We start from the raw sequence: 24,309 nt of genomic DNA, 5'->3' as shown, positions 1-24,309 counted from the left end.
TGATACACGAATTAGAAGTATGCTTCCTCCTACTTCTGACCTATTGAACAAACACATCATTATTTTACTAGGCAAGGCTAAAGGTTAGGTTATCTGTTGTATTTTTATTTGGTCTCTGAGTTCACAGGGCTAAACAGTGTAATTTGCTATTCTTAATTATTCAGTGTTTTTTGGACATAGAACCACTTGATCTGTCAACCAACCAAGAATTTCCTGGATTCAGCACTAATATTTTCATTGACACTGTTGTTTTCAAGTCCCACTTAACCTTTTGGTAGTTTTCTTTTGAACTACATGCTGGTTTCCTGACTTGGGTTATTTTGGATCATAAATGAAAACATCAGTGACCTCATATTGAACATTCCCCTAGGTACGGGTAAGATTTCTCCTGCCTCCTTCTTCCTGTTTCTCATACATCCCTAAGGTTGCAAGTTTCCTTTTGTGGAATATTTTTAGTGTGTGGACTATAATTGGGTTGAGAAGAAGGGGGATTTGGTCATCCAGTGCTGTTGCTGTGGCTTCTCTCTCCATGGACAACCTCAATATGGCCGACTGCTCATTGCTGACATTGGCTGTTTACCCTTCCCAGTTCAAATGACCCCTCCAAGGCTAAACTGAGGTGTTTCTGGCTGTTTTGCGGACTCTGGCTAGGAAGAGGCACCACTTTAAAGCTGATTCAGTGTCTTTCTCTGATTTTAACACTTACATTCCTCAGCTCCATGGCTGCCTGCACTGCAGTGGCTCAACTGCTCCCTGGGGATTCATTTGTTGGCAATGCCTCTTTCCTCTTAGGAAGGAACACTTCCTTGGAGGATGTAGAGGAACATACACTTTGACAACAGAGATATGCACAGAGCCAAGCTTTTGTCCTTTACTGCAGGGGTGATAACTCTCAGCACTCTGGCAGAATCGCTTTAGAGCATGAAACAGCATTCTCCTTATTTTCACTAAACTAATTGTTAAATGGCATGGGTTGATGAGTTCATAGCCAAAGAATGAAAGCTACATATAACTCTTTGGTTGTCGTTCTTTAATGTTCTCTTTTATTTGTGGGGGTCCTATATGATTAGGGCAGAGTGAACCATTTCTATTTGCTTAAAAAATGATTTCCTTGTCTGAGTTTATTTACAACCACTGTGCTCTCAGACTTAGGCCTTTACCCTCATATGGAGGGGAGGTGCTGGGGCTTAGTTCAAAGCAGTCACTGGCCATTTAGGAAATGGAAGAAAATGAAGAGTGTTATTCAGCACTGGGCAGTGTCAACAAAGCAGCATCAAGATTAGATTAGTGTGTGTGTGTGTGTGTGTGTGTGTGTGTGTATGCGCGCGCGTGTGCACGCACGTGTGTATGTAGTAATAGTAATAGTGGTGGTGATGGTAGTGGTGGCAATGGTAGTAGCTTTATACATCATATTAGTTTTGTGTTTGATATTATTGACTTATAGTGCCTCAAAGTAAGGATTCTGATCCCATATTGCCCATATGGGAAGTCCAGCTTCATCAGTTAGAGATCATAGGGCCTTGGGAAAATTTCTTAATATCTTCAGACTCTATGCATATGGGGTTATTTCTCCTCCTCCTCCTCTTCCTCCTCTTCCTCCTCCTCCTTCTCCTCCTTCTCCTTCTTCTTCTCCCTTCTCTTCCTCTTCTTTCTTCCCCTCACTATCCTTCCCCTCCTCATCCTTTTCCCACACATCCTCCTCATCCTCCTCCTTGTTCTCCTCCACTGTCATTTATTTATAACAAATTGTCTCATTTCATAAGGTGCAGAATCTTTAAGTATTGTCCATATTTTTCTGCAGGAATTTGTATTTGGCTTAGAAGAATAGACTCTCTACTGTTATTTATTCTTAACTTCTGAGGAATTGTTTTCCCAACAAGACAAGTGGAAGGGAACAGTTTGGGGGAGCTTTAGTGTTTTAAGGATACCAGGATAATTGGAATTCTCTTGGGCTCCTCTGTATATGGGCTTGAGATTAGCTGAGATGACTTTAGCCCCTTATTTAGTGGTAGAAAAGGAGACAATGTGGAGGGTTACAAGGGTTCTTACAAACTGAATAAATTCTTAGTAAAATTTCTTTTCTGGAAACCCAACTGAAAGCCTTCTAACTAATTTCTCATTTGTCAGTCTCATTTTCAATGGGTGTCGAGAAAGGTAATTTTTCTCCAGGAATTTTGATCTTCTTAAAAATATGAATGTTCTATCACTCAAAGGGAATGTGTAGGTCTGAATAGGAATGGCCCCATAGACGCATGTGATTGAATGTTGACCCATAGGGAGTGGCACTGTTGAGAGGTATGGGTTTGTTGGAGTAGGTATGGGCTTGTTGGAGTAGGTATGGGCTTGTTGAAGAAAATGTGTCACTGTGGAAGTGGGCTTTGAGGTTATATATGCTCAAGCTGCACTCAGTGTGACACACAGTCCCCTTCTGCTGCCTGCAGATCAGACCCTCCAGCAGTATGTCGGCCTGCAGGCTGCCATGCTTGCTGCCATGATGATAATGGACTAAACCCCTGAAACTGTAAGCCAGCTCTAGTTAAATGTTTTTCTTTGTAAGAAAAGAAGGTCATATTTTCTCTTCACAGCAATAGAAATCCTGACTAAGACATGGAGAATAGAAATCATCATAAAAGCAGATACTGTTTTTGGTCACAGTGAGACCTTACCATGGAAAAACTACCTTCAGATATTTTAATTCAGTATTTATTTATTTATTTGTATGTTTGTGCCCATGTCACCACACATGTGGAAGAGGGATATGTGCATACCAGCTTTCGGGAGTTGGTTCTCTCTTCCCACCATGTGGGGCTTTGGGATCAAACTCAGGTCATCTGGCTCACCAGCGGGCACTTGTATTTGATGAGTTATCTTGAGATATAGAGGAGGAGAGTGATTTGTAGACTGGAAAGAATGGCACACTAAGTTTATATTCTCCAAAGAACACCATGGCAACAGAGCACCATGACTTGCTAGCCTCAAGTTCAGGCAGAGTAGAGTGCAAACCTATTGGTGAGTCTGATGTCCTATATCATAACTCAGAAGTACCAGGATTACTTTCTAAGCACAGATGTGCTATTGATGGTTTATATAAGGGGAAAAGAAGGACTTAAATGTCTTATGCCTCATTTACTATTTTAAAAGCCTAAGCTTTTTAAACAATCGTGATAAAATGTCCTTACCACTTACCAGGTTAGCAGAGTTCCATGGTATTCTGTGCATTCATACTGTGCAGTGATTACTACCATTCATTCTCTTGAAGCATCCATCATGTAAAACTGAAACTTTGAGCCCATTCAGCAATAATTTCCAGTTTTCCACCCCACAATTGTACTTTTGATTTCTCTATGACTGTTTGTGGTGTCTCCCCTAAGTAGGATCTCCCACCATTCTTCTGGTATTTATTGACACGCTTATTTCATTTACCAGAATGTTTCCAGGACCAACTTACTTTGTAGCATGCGTCAAAATATCTTTCCTTTGTTAGGCTGAGTACTATTCTGTTGTATATCTACTATAGTTTTTATCCACTTCTTTATTGATAGATACCTGGTTTGTTTCCACCTTTTGCCATTGTGGTAGCACTATAATGAGCATGGGGGTTAAATGTTTTCTTCAAGAGCCTTTCAACACAAGTGGGTGGAATGACAGGGCTCAACATGGTGTTTTATACACTCTGTTCTGGCTGCGTGTTAAATGTTAATCTCTCATAGTGAACAGTAGGCCCTGGAGAGCAGTCTGATTTCATTCATTCTCATACCTGTGGTGTGGGTACTACACTTGTTCCCTCCATTTCCTCATGCTTCCATGAAGCATGTGGCACATAACACACACAACTAGAGGAATGACTGAAGGATATGATTATTAGGTAGATGAATGACTAGTGAAGGAATTCCATAATGGTCTAAAGCAATGGCCAATACACTACATGCCAGACTGGTCTATCACCATTTGTGGGTTTGCTGCCAGCAAAGAGTGTTTTTTAATGGTGTGTTTATTTATTATTATTAATTAATTATTTTATTTATTTACATCACAAATGTTACCCTCTTCTTGGTGGTCCTCCCTCACAGAGTTCTTCCCCATCTCCTCTCCCCTTGCATTCTGAGAGGGCACCCCCTGGGTACCCCCATCCCTGGGGCATCAAGTCTCTACAGGATTAGGCCCAGCACATATGTAGCAGAGGACTGCCTTGTCTGGCCTCAGTGGGAGAGGATGCACCTAAGAATGGCATTTAAGATGAGCATTTGAAGTCTCACAAAAGGGGAACACTAACTTTGAATCCCAGTTAAGTATGGTGTCCATCCCCAAATAACATTCTTTATTGGTCTCATATATAAAATATTTCACTCTCAATTGTGGTTAGTATTTCTTGCATTTCATAAACTGTTTTTTTTTGAGAGTCTTTTTGTATATAAGTACCTATATAATAGCCTAGACTGTGCCACTTGGTCCACAAGGCACACTTATAGGAAACACCTAACAAATGATGCTATTTTCGTCTCTTAAGCACAACTCTTCTGTTCCTACCTGAGCTTTATAGAATGAATAGTCAGTTGAGTTAGGTAAGGGTACCGACTTAAAAGATGTTATGCAGTATCTTATTTTACTAGGTTGTACATGGGTTATCTGTAAGACAAATTGTGTAAACTACAGTGTGGGTTGGGGGACAAACTTGTTTCATATTGTGAAGTCTCTAAATTCCCTTTAACAGTGACTTGGGCCACAGGATGACTAAATTTGTGGTATCCTAGAGAAAAGAAAATTCAACACTTGTCATTGGTGGTACTTTGAGCATATTAGAAACAAAGCCTGGGTCTCCACACTTATTTCTCCTACCAGTCTTGGCTCTTAAAGATCTTTAAAATTTCATGTTTGGAGTGTTTTCCTGTTCATTTTTCATTTTATTAAGAAGAAACTATAAATGAAGCATAACAATGCCATCATTTTTCATTATTGCTAATGGCTTTATGACAGGATGAAGTCTTGTACAGTGTAATGTGGGGGTTTTTGTGCTTCAGATGTTGGCAGGAAAATCATTTAGAAATATTACTGAACTTTCTCTAGTCAAAGAAAAAGCTTTTGACTTCCACATATTTTTGAAAATATAAAATATGGTGCATTATATTATGTGAAATCTTCTGCGTGTAATTTTTGGAGGCAATCCCATATCTCCTACATTTCTGTCTTGACATTGTAATCTGCAACCTCTATCCTGAAACTGCAACACAGCCTTTAACATACTAGAGTCTAAAAGCCAATTGTTTTGTATTCTTATGCTTCAGTCATATCCTGACTTAAATCTGCATTTCTTAGGTTTTTTTTTATGGAATTAAATGTGTATTGATTGATTGGTTGTGTTTATGCTCTTGTGTGTGCTAGTATACAGGTCTATATGGAGGCCAGGGATAATGTTGATTGTCCTTCTTCGGGAGTCTTCTGTCTTTTTTGAGACAGGGTCTCTCATTGATCTGGAACTCTCCAGGTAGGCTAGACTGATTGGACAGCAAATCTCAGTGACCTTATTCGATCTAACCTCCTCACATTGAGAGCTGAGGTCAAGAGGGGGTAGTTAGTGCCAAAGAGAGACAGGAACAAGGAAAACAAGGATGATTCTTGAGCTATTTTCTCCTCCCATGCTTTCAGTTAAAGAAAAATAAACAAACTACATATAAAAAAGACTTTGGTACTGCCGAGTTCCCATTCGAGACCCATGAATGAGAAGAAACAACAGAAGTTAAAATTAAGGCATGGTAATTCAAATTATTATTAGTTGTGCATCAATTTGAAATTAAATGGAAAGCTTTTGGGAAACTAACCATGTCTCTTTAAGATGCACTTCACACAGATATTTACATAGATATGTTTTGTTGGGGTTCTGCATCAGCACAGATGATGTTGAAATAACAGATTTTCTCAGCATACAAATGCTCAGAGGAAAAGCAGGCTTTAGGTAAGTGACTCGTATTGACCCCAGGGCATTTTTGTGACCTTGTAGGGTCATTTATAGTTCTTTTACAGACTTGATAATTTTGTGTGCTATCTTTGCTGCTCTCAGGTATCCTGGCACAAACTCTCATTACCCTTGTGTGTTTGTACAGTGGATACCTGTGGGAAAGCTCTTGCAAATCTGTAGTTGGCCTTTTTCTTTCTTTTGGTTTTTATTCTTATTAATGTGATTGTCATAAGATGGCTGCCAAAATTTCTGTAACCGCAGACAGAAAATAGCTCAGTGAGAATGGAGGGGTTAAAAAAAACCCATATGATGATAATCACTTGTTACAATTTACTTTACATTAACAGAAACTCATGCTGTTTTCTAGTATATAAGATCTTATGGGCACTACCAACATTTCTAAAAGCCTTAGTGCAGAATAAAACATGTACGAATATATTGATGTATGCTTAGGAGTATCTTTGCCTTTATGTGCTGGCTCCAATCCCAGCTCAGCAGTACCACAGTCTTCATTATATAGAGTCTCTCTCTGTCTCTGTCTCTCTGCCTCTGCCTCTGTCTCTCTCTCTCTCTCTCTCAAAGAACTTTAAAAATATCAATTAAAAGAGTCAGCTGGGTGGTGGTGGCACACGCCTTTAATCCCAGCACTTGGGAGGCAGAGGCAGGCAGATTTCTGAGTTCGAGGCCAGCCTGGTCTACAGAGTGAGTTCCAGGACAGCTAAGACTATACAGAAAAACCTTGTCTCAAAAAACCACCCCCCCCAAAAAAACCCCAAAAAAACAAAAACAAAAACAAACAAACAAAAAACAGAAGAGTCAAATGTTCTAAAGTTGAATGTTAAGTATGATTCAGTGATTTCTTTTGGAATGCAGGGCATGACATGAGGTCAATCTCCCTAAAAAACATGCAATGTTGAGGAAGAACCATAATTATACTGCTTCTACTGCAGTAGGCCATTGCTCAATACACAGTCACTTTCTGGAACGCTGTGTTCTGCCTCTCATTTGTGCATCTGTTGTATCTCTGTAGCCAAAAGGAAGGGAAAAGGTTGTGAAAATATCAGGTGAATTTAGAGCCAGTTGCTTAGAGATTTTAAAATTTCTCTGCCAGATAATCTTAGATACTCATTTGATGGCATATTCCAAGTTCAAGGCTAAATGAATGGCAGATACCAGGTATTCCTGGAAGAATGTTTGTGATCAGGCCTTGAGCTAGTCTTGGAGAAGAGTTGCCTGGTTCAGTGTCTGGTTGGTCATAAATACATGAACTGAAGATCTAGATGTGAACAGGGGCTCCCTGGAAGGAAAGATGGATTACAGAAAAGCCTTTGGTGGGGAGCTGGGTCAGCTGAGCAGGCATCAGCTAGGGCATGGTCAAGACTGAAGGCATGAACATGAGTCATGGCTTACAGAATCGAACAAGCCCTTTAAGACAAGGACTTAGTTACAAAGATCCTTGGAAGGTGTGAAAAGCCAAAAAGAAGACAATGAGGTCACTCAAGGATTAACATCTGGAACTCTCAATACCACAAAGGCTGGTGGAACAAAGAAGGGATGTCGAACAACTAGAAGACAAGAAGAGAATCTCTTGTGTCAGCTCCCAGAAGTACCTGGAAGTCTGGCATCTGCAAAACCTAAACTCATGGAGATAGCATTCCATGGTGAAAAGCCGGAGGATGGGAGAGAGAGAGGGAAGAAACTCACGGAACTCCTGTGATAATGGTATTGATTCATTGGTGAGGACACTGACTGAATCTTCTCTTAGAGATATCCTGCCTTTTGCTAAATGCTCCATGGAGGAAGTTTCCTGTGCCTGAATTTTACATTCAGACCTTACTTAGTACCAACACTGGTAAGACCATCTACAGCAGAGAGACAAAGGGAAATCCCTGGCTGCTTCCTACCTGTCATCTTTCCATCTTCCATTCAGTACGGCTGGATTTAGTTGTCAGCTGAGTCTGGAAAAGTTAGTTTTTAGATAAGGGGCAGGAATGGATCAAAGAGTGACTAGGCACATGACTAGTGCACAAGCATGGGTTTCGGGGCAGGACTGAGCAGACTCCAGGCAAGTGTACTGATAGAAGTCACTATAGAGCCTTCTGGTGTTAAGGCCTTGTATATGGTATCCATTGGTATTTCCAAGGCATAGGCGTGGGTCCCACAGGCCTGTCTCTGTTAGGTGACTACTTATTCTCAGTCCAAGGCAAGGAAGATTTTAGGGTGGTGGGCTTTTTTTGGAATACAGATATTTCTGTTAACATCCTCTTATCAGAGCTGACCCCCCCAATCCATTTTATGTGACTACATTTTCCAGATAAGCAATAGAAAATTTTACTATGATAAATGTCAAATAAAACTCTGAAAAGTAACTCATTTTAATGTTTCAATGTCTTGAATGGCTACAAAGTGATACTTTATCTGAGTGAATCAGATAAACTCCAAACCATGAATTAGGGCATCTTCTTGTCCTTGTCCCCTTCCAGATGGTCTAGATAGAAAAATTACCACTTGAATCACCCTCCATTTTCATAATGGCCATCCCTACTGCTGGATCATGTGTACCGCACACATCATAAGGAGAACATTGTATTTTGCATTGTAGAAAAAAAAATGAGGCAAGTTCTCTGTAACAATGGTAGCAATACTTTCTCACTGAATCAGCAGCCCTCAAGCTTCTGTTAAAATGCAGGTGGCTCTGAGCCCCAACTCCTTGCTCTCCATTCATGATTCAGCACGCCTCAGTGAGCACAGACATTAGCATTTCATAATTGGTGCCCAGATGTCATTGCTCCACGAGGGATATATTCAGAGAGTCACCACACAAGCACCTTGACTGGTCACCATCTTCTAGGCAAGTATTCTTATCTCCATCCTACCACAGTGGAAGCTTCTAGAGGCCAAGTCACCAGGTCATAGCCACATGGCTAGGGAGCAGTGGTGAAAGACCATTACCCCACTCAGGATGATTGCTTCTAGCTCTATCCATTTGCCTGCAAATTTCATGTTGCCATTGTTTTTAACAGCTGAGTACTACTCCACTGTGTAAGTGCACCACATTTTCTTTATCTGTTCTTCATCTGAAAGTACATATAAGGAATTGGGCCTTGCTCGTGTAGCGGGTACGGACACTTTGGTGTCAATGCCCCTGCCATCTGATGCTGGTTGGGCTGACAGAGACTGAGATGGGGAAGCCCCACTCATCTGCAGTAAGGGAGAGACTTTATGAATGTCTGGCTGAGTTGGGTGTGGCCTTTCCAGTGCTGGGCTGGACACCTGGGACTACCTCATGCATACAGTTTGAAGCATTTGCTGTCACACTCAGTCCTGTCTACTCCTGCTCAGAGTATCCTGTTGCATTTGGTTTTTCAATAAGCCAATAGGATGATTAATAGGCCTTTCATTTACTTTGAGGGCTACTAGAGCCCAAACCAATGACCTTGACAGAGGAGGCAACATCTCTTCATCTTTCATCTTAGATCTCTTACGAACGAACTCTGTCTAATATCCCACATTACCCATTAAACAAGGATGATCTAAGCATTGGCAGGTTAAAAGGGCAGTTCTTCACAGCTTGCTGCCTTCTTCTTCATGAATTTCAGTCACATATTAATTATTAATCTAGAGTGTCTTTCTTGTTCCATTTGCAAACTGCGAATGTGAATTCCAGCCATGTATTTTTAAACACCTCTATTATGATCAAGCAAATTTGAATATCACATGTACTTTATTTCAAGCTTTGTTTACAGAGGAAAAATCTGCTTAGTATATGTTTTCTAGACATTCTTTTTTGTAAACTGTAGCCAAATTCTTAGTTAGGAGAAACACGAGCTGTTCTACAATTTAATACTTCCATATATCATTCTTCCAGAAGCTTCTATCTTGTTTGCTTTGTAGAAATAGAGAATTAAGATGGAAAGTAGAAGAAATTGTGTTCTAGAACCTGGAGTAAATTATAGTAATCAATGAATTCATAATAATACAGATAAACAGTGGATGATTTTACCTGGGTAATAATGTTTTCATGCATGTGTGATGTGTGCAGGTGTGCTTGCCTGTGTGTGTGTATACGGAGGCCATGTGTGATGTGTGCAGGTGTGCTAGCCTGTGTGTGTATGTGGAGACCATGTGTGATGTGTGCAGGCATGCTTGCCTGTGTGTGTATGTGGAGACCATGTGTGATGTGTGCAGGTGTGCTAGCCTGTGTGTGTATGTGGAGACCATGTGTGATGTGAACAGATGTGCTTGCCTGTGTGTGTATGTGGAGACCATGTGTGATGTGTGCAGGCGTGCTTGCCTGTGTGTGTATGTGGAGGCCATGGGTGATGTGTGCAGGTGTGCTTGCCTGTGTGTGTATGTGGAGGCCATGGGTGATGTGTGCAGGTGTGCTTTCCCATGTGTATATGTAGAGACCGGAGCTTTAATTAGGCCGTTTTCTTCTATCATTGTCCACCTTAGGTTTAATTTTTACATTTTACCTATTTATTTATTTATTTATTTATTTATTTATTTATTTATTTGTGTGGGTGTGCATGTGGAGGTCTGAGGACAATTTGCAGGAGTCTGTCCTTTCCTTCTACCATGTAGGTTCCAACTCAAGCCGTCAGGTGTAGTGTGTTAAATGCCTTTACTTGCTGAGCCATTTCTCCAACTTCACCTTATTTTTTGAGACAAGGTCTCTCACTGTACCAGACCTTGCCATTTTTTGCTAGGCTTGTTGGCCATCAAGCCTTGGGAATCTGCTGGCTCTGTCACCTCACCCAGGCAGGGTGTGTATCTCCACACATGGGTTTTATGTGGGTGATGGGGATCTGAGCTCATGTCCTCATGTGAAAGCAGCAAGCATTTTACTCATGGGGTTGCCTCCCCAGTCTTCCTGGATAATAACATTTAAGACCAGCTTTACATGGTTATAAGTTCAATCAACCTTGCTTTCTGAAAAAAAAAGACCAACCAGATTTATAAGCTTATGTGGTCTAAAAATAAGTTCCCAAAGTCTTCACGTACTAATAGCCTAATCAATATTGGGAACTTTTATAGAAACAAGCGCTATCAACTTTTGGTGCAAGGTACCATTAACATTCTATTACGTCTATAACTGTACTTTTCCAGTTGAGTGTAATATATAGTATTATATTTATTATTTTTATTATCATGTTTATATTGGTTTTGTTAAAAACCAAATTTTCATGATGAGAGGGTGGTAAACACCATAATTCCAGGGCTGTGGTGGCTGCAATGGGGTTGGGGGTGGTGGTGGAATAAGGAGATGGCAGAGCCTGAGGCAGGAGGGCTCTGAGTTTAAGGCAAGCTTGAGTTCTGCAGTGAAGCCCTTTCTTAAAAAAAATCCACCTTAGGACGAACAACAATATGAACTAACTAGTACCCTCAGAGCTCCCAGGGTCTCAATCACCAACCAAGGACTGCACATGGAGGGGTCTGATTGTTCTGGAAGCATGTGTATAGTAGAGGATTGCAAATTCAATCATCAATAGGAGGAGAGGACCTTCGGCCCTGTGAAGTTTCTGTGCCCCAGTGTAGGGCCAATAAGTGGGAGAGGGTGGGGTGGCAGGCATGGGGAGGGGGAGGCAACAGGGGTTTGTTCTTGTTGTTTTTGTTTGTTTCTTTGTTTTTTGGAGGGGAAACTGGGAAAGAAGAAATATATGTAAATAAAGAAAATATCTAATAAAAAAAAAAGAAGTTAGGTAATAGAGATGTGTTTTGTAGAGGAAAACAAAAGTGTTACTCACCAGGCGTTAAAGGCAGTTTGTAACTTCTGTTCCTAATGTATAAAAAAAAAAATCCAGAAGTAGATACATCAAGAGGATTCAGTAGGTAAAGGAGCTTGCTGTCAAGTAAAGTTAGTAAGGTGAGTTTGGTCTGCATGTGGTAGAATGAAAAAGAGGACCATCACCTGCAAGTGATCCTCTGACTTTTACACACACACACACACACACACACACACACACACACACACACACACCAGTGCAATTAAACTGTAAAAACAATTCCAGAAGCAATCTACAAAGAAACCTTAACCCGTATGTTTTGCCCGTACAGCAGTATACTTTTCTCGGACCATTAGTGACTTCTGAGTTGGGAGCATTTCATCTATAGAGGAAGGAAAGGCAGTCTTTCCCGGGCAGGGTACAATAGCATTTGGTTTTTATGAAGTTGCCTGAGCAGGAGCAAGGGACCAACACAATACCAAAACTCAAGAACTGGATGATTAAATCAGTCTATTCCAGTCTTCCTTACATGATAAACTGGCCTGTTTGGGAGTTGATTTGTTACCTCTCCTGGTTTCTAGGAAGGTCAGAAAAACAAGCTAGTCTGGATTTGGTGACACAGAACTTGAGCCGTTTAAATGTCTCTGTCTTAATTTGGTCTGTTGATGCCTTCCTAAAGAAGTCTATCTAAGTCGGTGCCTTTCCACAAATCTTACTTAATAGTACATAGGAAACTCTTGGCATGTCCTTCTTTTCCTTATTACAACCAAGAAGAAACTAGACTCTTGCTGTCTATAGCAGTTTTCTCTGCTGCACGTCCAACTTCTTCCAAACAATGGCTTGATACTGAGTCAGCTATTGAGCTCAACAGGTGGTTGGCCCTCAGCTTGTCTTAGAAGGTTTGGGTTCTTTGCATAGTAGGTTGGGAAGTTCAATAGGTACTATAGACTCCATTTCTTTCTTTTCTTCTCTTCTCTTCTCTTCTCTTTTCTTTTCTTTTCTTTTCTTTTCTTTTCTTTTCTTTTCTTTTCTGAGACAAGGTTTCTCTGTGTTGAGAAACCCTGGCTGTCCTGGAACTCACTCTGTAGACCAGGCTGGTCTCAAACTCAGAAATCCGCCTGCCTCTGCCTTCCAAGTGCTGGGATTAAAGGTATGCACCACCACTGCCTGGCTGAGACTCCATTCCTAAGATAGCCATTCATGTGACTGTCTGGTCAGTCTCATATTCAGACTAGAAGTCCAGGAAGGACTGATAACCAGAGGACCAAATGCCCACCCAACGATCCTACACAATGTAGGCTACCATTGTAACAGGGCCTTGAGGGGTTCTATCTTAAGAGAACCAGCTACAAGGTACACTATAGCCTGTTTGGACTTAGTCTTGGAAGTTATTTAATATTGCTTCTGTAGTTTTCTATGGATTTGTGCATGCATGGTTTGTGTACACCTGGACACTCATATAAGAACATATATACACATCTCACACACGTATTAAAAATAAGAAAAGTTTAGCTGAAGCTATGAGACAAGAGGAGTTACAGGAAAGAGTTAAATGGGTGAGAGCATATCTATATTTTTTTCTTCCTCCTAAAGAGAGCAAGAATGAAGGCAGTATGAGGTAGAACATGATGTTTTTCCTATTCTCATATCTGTCCTAATTTCTTTTATACATTTTCCAAAGTACAAGTTGTTACAACACCACGTATAAGACACTTAAATAATGATTTTTCTATACAACTAGGGAATCTCAGTGCAGCACAAAGGATTGCCAACCATATGCCTGGCCTACACTCTTCTTTGGGATGTGGCCCTTTGCCTGCCATCTTGTTTCCTAGTAAACTGAGAAGATTTTACATTAATTAAACTTGTTGGATGATAAGACCATATCCAGTGGCACCCATATGGGAGTTATTCCCATCATCCTGTCCCCAGAAAAAAAACAATACAATAAGAATGGTGTTCTCCTACAACATCAACTGGCCACCTACGAAGTGAGGCACAAACTCTTTCTATGGAGGGATGTTGTGAGGTGATTGTTGTAAGGTCCCTCACTCTTGTACTTCCGGCAACATGTTCTGAATTGTCAAAGTTGTCAAAAATGCATGGTGGAAATGCAGGGGAGCATTATAGTCTTGCTGGCCAGTTCAACTTCTTCACAAACTTGAGCTCTCTTTTCAGGGTCACAGGGAATCTCCTACAGTCATTTACCCATGACTTAAACAAGAAATTGGCCTAGAAGTAACAGTGACATTTCTCTTCATGACTTGCAACTATAATAAAATAATGACAGTACTTTCTCTATATAATTGTTTTCTTTCTTTCTAAGAAGTGCAATCTACTGGGTAGGTTAAACATTAAGAGAGTTGCATTTCCTTTATCTGAAACATGAGACCTGGTGGACAATCTTTCAGGAAAATTATTCTTATTAGTATGGTAATGATCCAAAGAATATAATGTGGAGAGGGTAAAATAGTCTAGTTTATAATTTGTGCTAATTAACTGCTATAGAAATTCAGCTTAGTTAATTTCATTATAGTTAATGAAATTAACTATATTAGCTAATTTCATTTTTCAATTATGCCACACCTGTGTAGGAAGGTTATTACCATGATATGCACATATATAATACTTTTCAGTAGGACATTCTTTGAGAAAAACTTGCAAATTGAATTTTTAAAGCAAAACTCATTGGCACAAAGGCTAAGACCTCAATTGTGCATGCGTTTCCCAAGTTTTTTGACTTAATAGAAATGGTGTGTATGTTTGCACTGACCATACAGAGACAGATGCTGCTTAAATGTTCTTCTGAAGAACTTGTCAAGGAGTGATTAGGGCGAATATTTAAAGTTCCTGGCTCCAATCATGTCTATTTTACTAGTAGAGCAAAAATCACCATCAGGGTGACAGTATTCAGAGGCCCTGGAGACCGCCATGTATCCACCTATGGTAATGATATTAAAATAGTGTAGACACTACAATATTAAAATAGTGTAGACACTACAATATTAAAATAGTGTAGACACTACAATATTAAAATAGTGTAGACACTACAATATTAAAATAGTGTAGACAACATTTGAAGCAATCACTTGGGCTTTCTACTTGTATTTGCTACTTTCCTTATCGCCAAGACAAAACAACAGAAGGAAATGGAGACGATTTTCCCTCACTGTCTCTGGGAGATTTCAGTTTATCATGGTGGGTCAGGTGTGGTGTCTAGCTGCTGCTTGCATTCTGGTGAACTAAGGAAGCCTGGTGCTCCATCCAGAACCATTAGTGTGGGAGTATACTTCAGGGATCTGCCTTCCATTGCTTACCTCTGCCAGCCAGGCTGAATGTTTCAAAGGTTCTACAGCTTCTTCAAATAGCACCACCAGCTATGGACCAAGTATTCAAACACAGACAAGCCTGTGGAAGAAATTTCAGATTTAAACCATAGCACTAGTATGCTGGCTTATGAGTTCTATGTGACTTTGTCTTAGGCGGGAATCTTTGTGTCCAGTCTAAGAGGTAGGTAGTTGGATGCAGAAAGGGAAAGGCCATGCACTCCACGTCTATTCTGACGACTGTTGTTCATCCCAAGTAAGTCTATTCAAGTTGTCCCAGGGGTGGTAGAGCAACAGACCACCATGATGACCTCTGGGATATACCCTATTACTTTCCCAGGGTAGTTACTAGATTAATAATAATGGGAGTCTAGAGTTGTTACTTCCCAGAATGTTTTTTCTGTGACCAGCTTGTTCTTCCTGTAGGGGGAGGGGTTTAAAGATCCACTTAAGCTTGATGTGTTGAGAATACCCACTGGAAATGGGAATGGCGTGCAGAATAGAGTGGACTATTTCTGTTCAGCATATAGGCTTTGCAGGCATTTCCTCTGCTGAGACATAGACATGCTTTTTTGGACAGTCATTCCAATGTACCTCCCTGGAGTCCTGGATCTTGAGCAGGCAAACACAAAGAGAAAAGATGGCTAGAACTTACTTGTAGTAGCACCCTGTTACCTCTGAGACTGCTGATCTCCCTTGATCTCCTGGAGTGCTACCTCCTGACATGAAGTGATGGTGACTTTTACCTATTCAAAATGATGCCAGACCTGGCAATCCTCTGTTCTCAAAGGAGTCCTGGCCATGATAGATCACTTTGTAGTTGTCCCGAGGTTACCACTTGTCCCCAGATCTCTCTTTGGTCCTCTTTCTCTCCTTGTCATTCTCCTGGGTGAGTGCAAAGCTGAGCACTGATTTTCCCACGTTGCATTAACCAAGGATGATCCTTTTGTTGTGTGGCATTCCTGTAAGGGTCTGCATCACTGTAAGTTTAAGCTCTCTGGTACCTTTCCTCCAGAGCACGTATGTATGTGATGACTTTGATGAATGAGCATGGGTAGACATTATTAGCAAGTATTATAAGTTCCCAAATAGCCTTAGTGCAGTCAGGTGAGTTGCTCCAGGCCATTGGGCTATTAACTGAGAAATGCAGAGCTTTAAAACTTGTGCTTTCTGCCTCTGTGATGACCTCCTTCCCCTCCTGTGTGTAAAAGTCAGCCTTACAGTGAGGTACCCAGAAGCATCACACCCACCAGATCTAGAGTCTCTCAGCAGAGAAGGGCTGCAGAGTACCTGTGGTACTATGTGATTGTTTAGAGCTGCTGGGGGACATGCAACTCCTTCTTTCTTTAAACTTATGATCCTCCTGCCCAAGCTTCCAGAGTGCTAGGATTATAGGCTTGTATTGCAATGGCTAGAACTTGATTCAAAGCTCATGCTCTGAGCTGTCACACTAAGTGCATGTTATAGATGCAGAATCATTATTATTATTATTATTATTATTATTATTATTATTATTATTATTATGCTTACTAAAGTCTCCTTCAGACTATGCTCATTCTAGTCAGGCAAGTTGTATATACATGTATAGCTGTAGTTGACACATGTAGGGGCAGGGATAGAACCAGTTTGTAGAGTATGAAGCTTGGGCAAATTGGATTCTCAAAGAAAGAAACAAACAAACCCAACAACACTAAGAGAGGTTGGCAGGAGTAAAAAGTGAATAAAAGCACTGGCCATGCAAACCTGATGCCCTGAGTTTGATCTTCACCTCTAGAGCCACAATAGGGAAAACTCAGTCTGGAGAGTTCTCCTTTGGCCTCCATGCATGGGCCCATAGCACACACATGCCCAAACCACCACACTAAAACTTAAAACAAAAGGACACAGATATGAAACTAGGTATTAAGCAATGGGAAGTCAAAACCATTTCAAGGGTCTAGAGAAATCCTTGAAGTTTGAAGACGTGGGGCCTGGCTTTGCTTCTCAGTTCTTTCTTAGGAAGTTGATGAGGAGAACTTACATAACGAGCTTTCAGACAAGAACCTGGCTTTCCATCTCTTTTCTCTCAGATTTACTTATCTGGGAGATCATGAGGATGGTGCCAATTCTTGAAGGGAAATTCTGTTGTGCTTAATATCCATTTTTGGTTAAATGTAAAGACTTAATTTATAAAGCTCTGAAATCTGTGTAATGTTCAGTTATCTCTTCAGAAGCATGCTGTGCCTCTGTGTTCTATTTTCATTGGCTGCATTCAACATTCTCCTTTTGTTTCCTTGTCAAATTTTCAAACTCATGTAGTTATTTTTGTGTTTTTTTTTTTTTTTTTATGAAAGGCATCATATACGTTTCCCCCATAATCTTTTCTAACCAAATCTGCTCAGGTATATAGGAATGATCTATTTATACATGTATGTATGTATAGATGTACATATGTACATATTATGGTACAGGATTAAACCCAGTGCCTTGCACACGCTGGGTAAGCTTTCTACTGCTGAACCACATCTCTGGTCCTAGAAAGGCTACTTTTGAAAGAAGTAGCACTTTCTACCTCACCAAACCTAATACTTTTAATATTTGGTCAACAATGAGTCCTTTAAAAAACTTTTCCCTACATTTTAAAACCCATTTTTGGAGTGGTTTCTGGAAATAAAATCTTGATACTCTAACGACTGGTCATTGTCAGTGGCCTTGGTCATTCTTGGGAAGGTTTTTTTGTCATGGTGATTATAATTGGAAGAAAGCAGGGTAAATCGAGGTGGGAATGCATAGGCTGAAGAAATTATTATAAATTATTGAAAGCCAGATGGAGTGGGAATCCTACAGCATACATTAGTCTGCAGTATAGATCTGACTCTGTAACTTGATCTGTCATTGACTTTGATGGCTACTTATCAGGGCCCCTTCAGGAGACATGGTAGACTTGCTCTACCTGCATCTCATTGTGAGGTTTGCAGGCAAGCTGAGTTCCTTGAGGTTTCAATGTTTGCCTGGCAGCCTTCTCTTGTGGACTGGGTGGTGGGAGAGGGCTCCTGTATCCAGCTGCAGAGCAGTCTTCTGTTTATCATTTCCCAAGCTTTTAGAAAACGTTGCATAAGCCACATCTCCAGACAGGCATGTCCTGGGTTCAACTGCCATACTCAGGTTGTGCTGTGGCATGCCCTTGAACCACACAGGATAACTGAATCTGCATTTGTGACTTATCCAAGGCTTAGGATGATCTCAGTTGAATATGGCTTTAATTTAAGCAGTATGAGTTGTAGGTTCTCAATCGTAGGTGTCTTGGTGAATACTTCTGTGGACTCTTGGACCAGAGCACCAAGGAAGGCACAGACGGGTGACCCCATGTCTGAGGGTGGTGACAGCAGTGGATCTCCTGTGTGGATGTGGAACACAGGAACATTTCCCTAATGGGTGCAATGCTGCTGGGTACTGATTGACAGCTTATTTCTAGTTAAGAAGAGTCCTTGGCGAGGGGAGAAAGTTTGAGGGCCTATTACCAAACTTTCTGATTCTTTTCTTGGCATACTATGAAGAGATGGGCCCACCCTTGATACTTGCTAGCCCTAGGGCTATTCATATGTCATGTTTGTCTAACCATTTTTCAAGTTATATCAAGCAATCTACAAGTCAGATTCTATATGTTTGTCTTTATAAACACATTCCTAATGACTTGGGAAGCCAGGTCCAAAGTTAGATTCAGTGGCAGCCTTCAGTTGCTTTCCAAACTCTCCATGCTTGTATGTTAGAGAGAGAGGTATGTGTACATATCTATTACTGCAGCTCCCATGCTTATTTACAGCTGCCTACAAATGGCTTCCTTTCTCACAGTGATGATGTGGTTTATGCTTTATGCTGCTGGGCTTACGTGAGAAACTCTGGCTTTGGTATGACTAGAGGACGTATCAATGAGACCCATGATGTGTGTTGCCTAAAGCATGGGGACAGCCTCTTGTTCGACCTAAGATAAGAGTTTCAAGTCTCTGTGGGAGTGGAGAGAGCAGATGGGAGGTTGAAACCATGTCTAGGAGTGTGAGATGTTAAATGCAATGGGGTCCATCACCCTGATTTGAGAATGGTAGGATATGCCAAACTGATTTTAGAAGAAACTCTTTTATGGGGTTTAGGGTTGTATACACACAAATTTACAACTTGCCTCAGGTAGACCCAGAGGCCACATCATGTATTTTTCATTTCCCTCTCTCTTCTGTGTCTCTCCTGAGCCCTTCAGACCTCCTGTAGTGCGGGTGATGTTGATGGTAGAGTTCTGCTGTGATGAAAAGACTGGACAGTACCAATGACAGGGACCCTCCTTCCTCTCTGTAATCTCCTCTCTGTTTGCACATCTGTTCTCTGCTTCCACTTTCTGCCACAGTATTCCATTTTTTTTCACTTAGTTTCATTTTCATTTTCTAGAGTTTCCTTGACTGAAATTATCTTCAGATGCCCTGGTATGGGCACTGGGTATCTTTACTGGGATGTAGGGGGTGCTTGCCTTGCCAGTGTTCATTACTGTATTTAGATCCTTTAATGGTAGAAAGAATTTTGTAAGATCACATGGAAACTATCCCTAACAGCACTCTCGTTGGAGAAGTTGCCAGTCTAGTTTAAAAAACCTGATTTATGAGTGAGCGCTGGAATAAAACAAACTTATCACTGTGCTGTTATTTTTTTTAGAATATTTTAGCATCTGTGAAGGCACTTGGCATACTTAGGTTTGATAGATGCCTTAAATATGCTTTGAATTGGTGAGGCCTCTTCCAGCTCCAAAGACCTGAGATTTAAGTTCACTTCTTTCATTTTATATAGGTGAGGAAATAAAGGTTGGAAAATAAAGAAATTCAAACAGAATCATCGTGGGAGCCAGTTTTCTAACCCCATCCTGTCTGTCTCTCTTTTATTTACTATTAGAATCTAAGAGTGCCACCTGGGTCTCCTGAAGGGTTTGCATGAGCTCCTGTATGGGGGTCAATAATAGCACAGAGAGGTAAAAGGGGGAGCACGAGGCCCTTGAACTGGCACACAGGGATGCACAGGGCTGATGCTGGGCTGAGCTCTGTGTGAGGGTAAAGGGTAAAGGGTGAAAGGTGAAGTTGCTAAAGTGTCACCAGAAATAGAACTTCTTGAATTTAAATGTGGCTTGTGGATCATTTGATGAGTCCTGTCATTCTTATAAGTATATTAAAATGAGATTTATCTTTGTATGGACTGAAATCGCTACATTTTTATAGCTTTGCAGCACACACACACACACACATACACACACACACACACACACAAACACACACACACAAAACAGGGATGAAAACATCTATTCCTCTGAGCTTCATGGAATTCATTTTTTCCTGGCACCAATTGCATAACATCTATGTGGTTTTTCCTCCTCTTTAAGCAGGGATAATGAGAAGGACTATTTAATCCTTTCCTCAGGATCATGTAATGATTGAAATGGATGGATCCCAGCTCTACACTGACCTTTAATAAATATCACTAAACGCAGTGACTTCTATCATTGTCAAAGCTGTTATTATAACCTGGGCCTCTTGTTCACGGCCAGGAGTCTCTTTCTGATCCCTCACAGACTTCCTTGTCCTCTCTGAAACCTCCTCAGTCATTTGAATAATTTGGCTGCTCCTCCAGGGGAATATGTGTCATGTTCTGAAGTGCTTTCATTCATATGTCAAGAAGTATCCAATTTTTTCTTTTTTCAGTGTTTAAAGAGTTTTGATTTGTTAGAGTATAAGACATAGCTGTGACACTTTTCTGTTGCCACAGAATCCTAACATCATATTTTTATCTTAATGTATCTTTCTGTAGCATTTGTCTTGGACCCTCGGTCTCTAAGCTAAAGTAGAAGTGTCTTTTTTGACCTCACTTACTCTTTCTATTCAGTGCCTTATTGGCATCAACTTCTATAACCAGTAACTGTGCAGCCACGAGAATAAAATGAGATCAGGCTTTACAGAGTTACTAACCTTCTTAAACATTTGCTGAGACAGGGCCAGAGATGGATAGAAGCACTTGCTGCTCTTGCAGATGACCTGGGTTCATTTCCTAACACCCACATGAGAACTCACAACCATCCAAAACTCCAACTCCAGGAGATTAAATGACTTCTAGCTTTAGTGGGCATTAAACACTCATGTGGTACAAATACATATGTGTATGCAAAGTGTGCGCACACACACACAATACACATATGTGCATATATACATATACTTATATGTATATATGGAATCAAACATTTACTGAATAAAATGCTTTATTAGACAATTTGAACATTTTAGTTATCTGTAAGCTTCAACATTCCCTACAAAGGAATCCTACCTAATTTTCATCAGTCAGCAAGTCCTCGTTGCTGAAGACAACTACAAAACTCAGTGAACATTGATATGTGAAGCCGGTACCTACATAGGGCCTTCTCCCCTAGGTTTTAGCATCTTTGGTACAAGAAGGTGTTCTGCATGCTACCAAAAGAGAAATGTATACACTAACCTAGCCACAAACTCTTGCTCAAGAATTTGTCCTGCCTGAAAGATATGCTAGGTCAATGGTGGCACAAAGCTTGTAGGAGTATCCAACCTATATCTGTTTTGACTTAAGGCCAACTAATTTGGGCCAAACATATTTAAACCACCACAGCTGTGCACAGCTCCTTCCTTTATACTCAATCTGGAACTCCAGCCTCTTGAATGATACCACCCATATTTATGGCGGGCCTTCCCACATCATTAAACCCAATTTCTTCATAGGCATACCTAGAGGATTGTCTCCTAGATATTCAAGTTCCTATCAAGTTGACAATCAATTTTAACTATCTCACATGGTCTTTTCCATCTTACTCATGGACCCTGCCATTCCTCCATTGTTCGGACAGAAAACTAGGAATCATCCATGGCTTTTCTCATTTGCTTACATTTCATTTTTCAGTACATTAGTAAATCTTAGTTGTGTTTTCAAAATATATATCTAATATGTGTATTTGACATCTTACTACTTCTTAGTCATCAATCTTTCCTCAGTTTTGCATTTCACTCATTACTCTTGACTCTGGTCACTAATCTCTAGCCATTCTTTGGCTCTTCCATTGTGTTCCTTCAAGTATATGTCCTTGGCATTCCTCTGATTCTAAGGATGTTCCACCAGTTGTCTGTAGGGGTTTCTCTTTTACCTATCTTCTAATCGCTGCTCAAACATCTCCACAGTAACCCTGCCTCTCCCTTACTCTCTTTCTTCTCTTACTTAGACGTATATTCATAGGATTCATCAAATTTGCATTGTATACATTGTCTGCTTCCTGTTATTAACTCTTTTATCATAAGCTGCTTGAGTTTACTCCTTCAGTAAACTTCAGTTTACTGTGGGTTCCTAGAAAAGCACCTTGCCAGGATAGACAGTGCATACTTAGTGAATGAATGAATTGAAAGACAAATGATATACTCTTAACTATATGGATGATGATATGGTTATTTCTAATCTTTTCCCAAACATTCTATTAGAGGAAGAATAAAGAGATGAATCACTGGTGATCCAAGAGTGAGCACCATAGGTCTGCTTTGATAATACCCAATGTTAGCACCATAGTAGAAGCTGATGAATTAATTTCTGGCTCTTACATACTTAAACGTGGTTGTTTGAGTTATATCAGATCACTACCAAGTATGCATGTGAAAATTAAAGGTAGGAACACCCAATTTTCACTCCTGTATCCAATAGTACATCTTGAAGTTTGAGGAAGGTAGGGCAAAGCAGTACTGGATTCGGTATGGATGTACATTGTACATAACAAGGATGCCTACTGTCATTGTCATTTACTCCTAGAGCCATAATTGTTCCTACCTACCCCCTGCTTCCAGAGATCCTTCTTGCTGAAATCTGTTTTATTGTGAATAGGTCCCTTGACGATGCGTGACAGATTGGAGAGTTGCCACGTAGATCTACAGTCCTCAATGTGAGAAGCTTTAAACAATCATTTCTGTGGCTGGGATCTTCAAATATTCTACTTTATTGCCTCTGGGACATAACCAGGTTGGTTGCGAAGATGTTGTCATCATTATTTTCCCCATTGTTATGATAGAATACCCAACAATTTAAAGAAGGAAGCATTTATGTTGACTCATAGTTTAACTTTTATTGCATTATGATGAGAAAAGTGACATTTCAATTTATCTGAATTTATTAACATTTAAAAACATATTTAAGTAAATAGAATTAAATCACATTCTTGTTTCCCTTTTGTACCCCAACTCCTCCCAGAGACCCCCTTCAATACCTACAATATCTTTTTTGTCATATTCCTTAAAATTTATAAAATATTATAACAATAAAGATGAGTATTATAAAAGTTGTTTGATATAAAACAACAATCAATTTAACAGTCTTATGTAGATGCTAGTCTACAGCAATACTGAAAATACATACGTTTTTCTCAATATAAATCTTAAATAACTCCAGACATATTAACTGTATATTTCAAAATAATATATCACTACTAGTATTTTCTTAAATAAACATAAATATATAAAGTCTTTTTGTTTGTTTTGTATTTAGTAGAGTTTAAAATCTTGGCTCTCACTGTGGTACAAGGCCAAAATAAGAACAATTTTTCGACATTGGATTTCATTGTAATAATGCTGTACTTCAATGACCCTCACATCACCAAAGGACTTTTGAGAGTTAAGCTGAGAGTTGACAGTTCTGCTGCACCAAGGAATGAATTGTAGGCATGATTTTTGGATACAGACTTCCTACTATGGTCAAAGCTATTTGACTTGAGTGAGTGACTTTATTCTCAGCCCACAGACAACAGGATACATTCATTTAAGAAATGGTGTGTGTATTAAGATAGTCTATCCATAAAGTCATTCACCAAGTGTTTCAATGAACAATGGTTCTGCTTGGAGGGTGGCACAGACATTAGGTGTGGGTAAGAATCTGGTTTATTGGCTGTGATAATTTGGAAAAATATTCATCTCAGAGAAAGAGTAACTTATAAAGTCCTCTTCTTCAAACTTGATACAAGAGCTACAAATGTCAAGCAAAGCATTCAGTCTCACTCTTTGTTGTTCTCTTTCCTAGAAGCCATTTCCCAAGTTTATTATCTATGTCTCCCATGGGTATATAAATACTTTTGAAATATATAAGCTGTTCTGAAAACCATAGTATAGTGTAAAAAACATGAAATAAACAATACTACTAATAGAGAGGCTGAGATAGGAGAAGCAAGATTTCAAGACCTTTATGGTATACACAGCCAGACACTGTCACAAACAAGCTGAAAGTATATATAGATTGTACAATATTG

The 24,309-nt window shown here is 40.1% G+C and overlaps 1 protein-coding gene across 5 annotated transcripts in view; it reads left to right on the top strand.

Annotated features, from left to right (window-relative positions):
* The window catches only part of Csgalnact1 (chondroitin sulfate N-acetylgalactosaminyltransferase 1), a 336,666-nt gene that overhangs the window by 57,131 nt on the left and 255,226 nt on the right, over positions 1–24,309 (top strand). For 4 of the 5 annotated variants that reach the window (XM_031339996.1, XM_031339999.1, XM_031339997.1 and 1 more), the window contains exon 2: positions 22,899–23,033. The gene's annotated coding sequence lies outside the window, so the exon portion shown is untranslated. The remainder of the gene's footprint in view (positions 1–22,898; positions 23,034–24,309) is intronic. The other variant, XM_031340000.1, reaches the window with a different exon arrangement.

Source organism: Mastomys coucha, unplaced genomic scaffold (assembly GCF_008632895.1).
Source record: "Mastomys coucha isolate ucsf_1 unplaced genomic scaffold, UCSF_Mcou_1 pScaffold22, whole genome shotgun sequence".
In the NCBI taxonomy this organism is placed as follows: domain Eukaryota; kingdom Metazoa; phylum Chordata; class Mammalia; order Rodentia; family Muridae; genus Mastomys; species Mastomys coucha.
The sequence above is the reverse complement of the archived record's forward strand: the minus strand, read 5'-3'. Positions and strand labels throughout refer to the sequence as shown.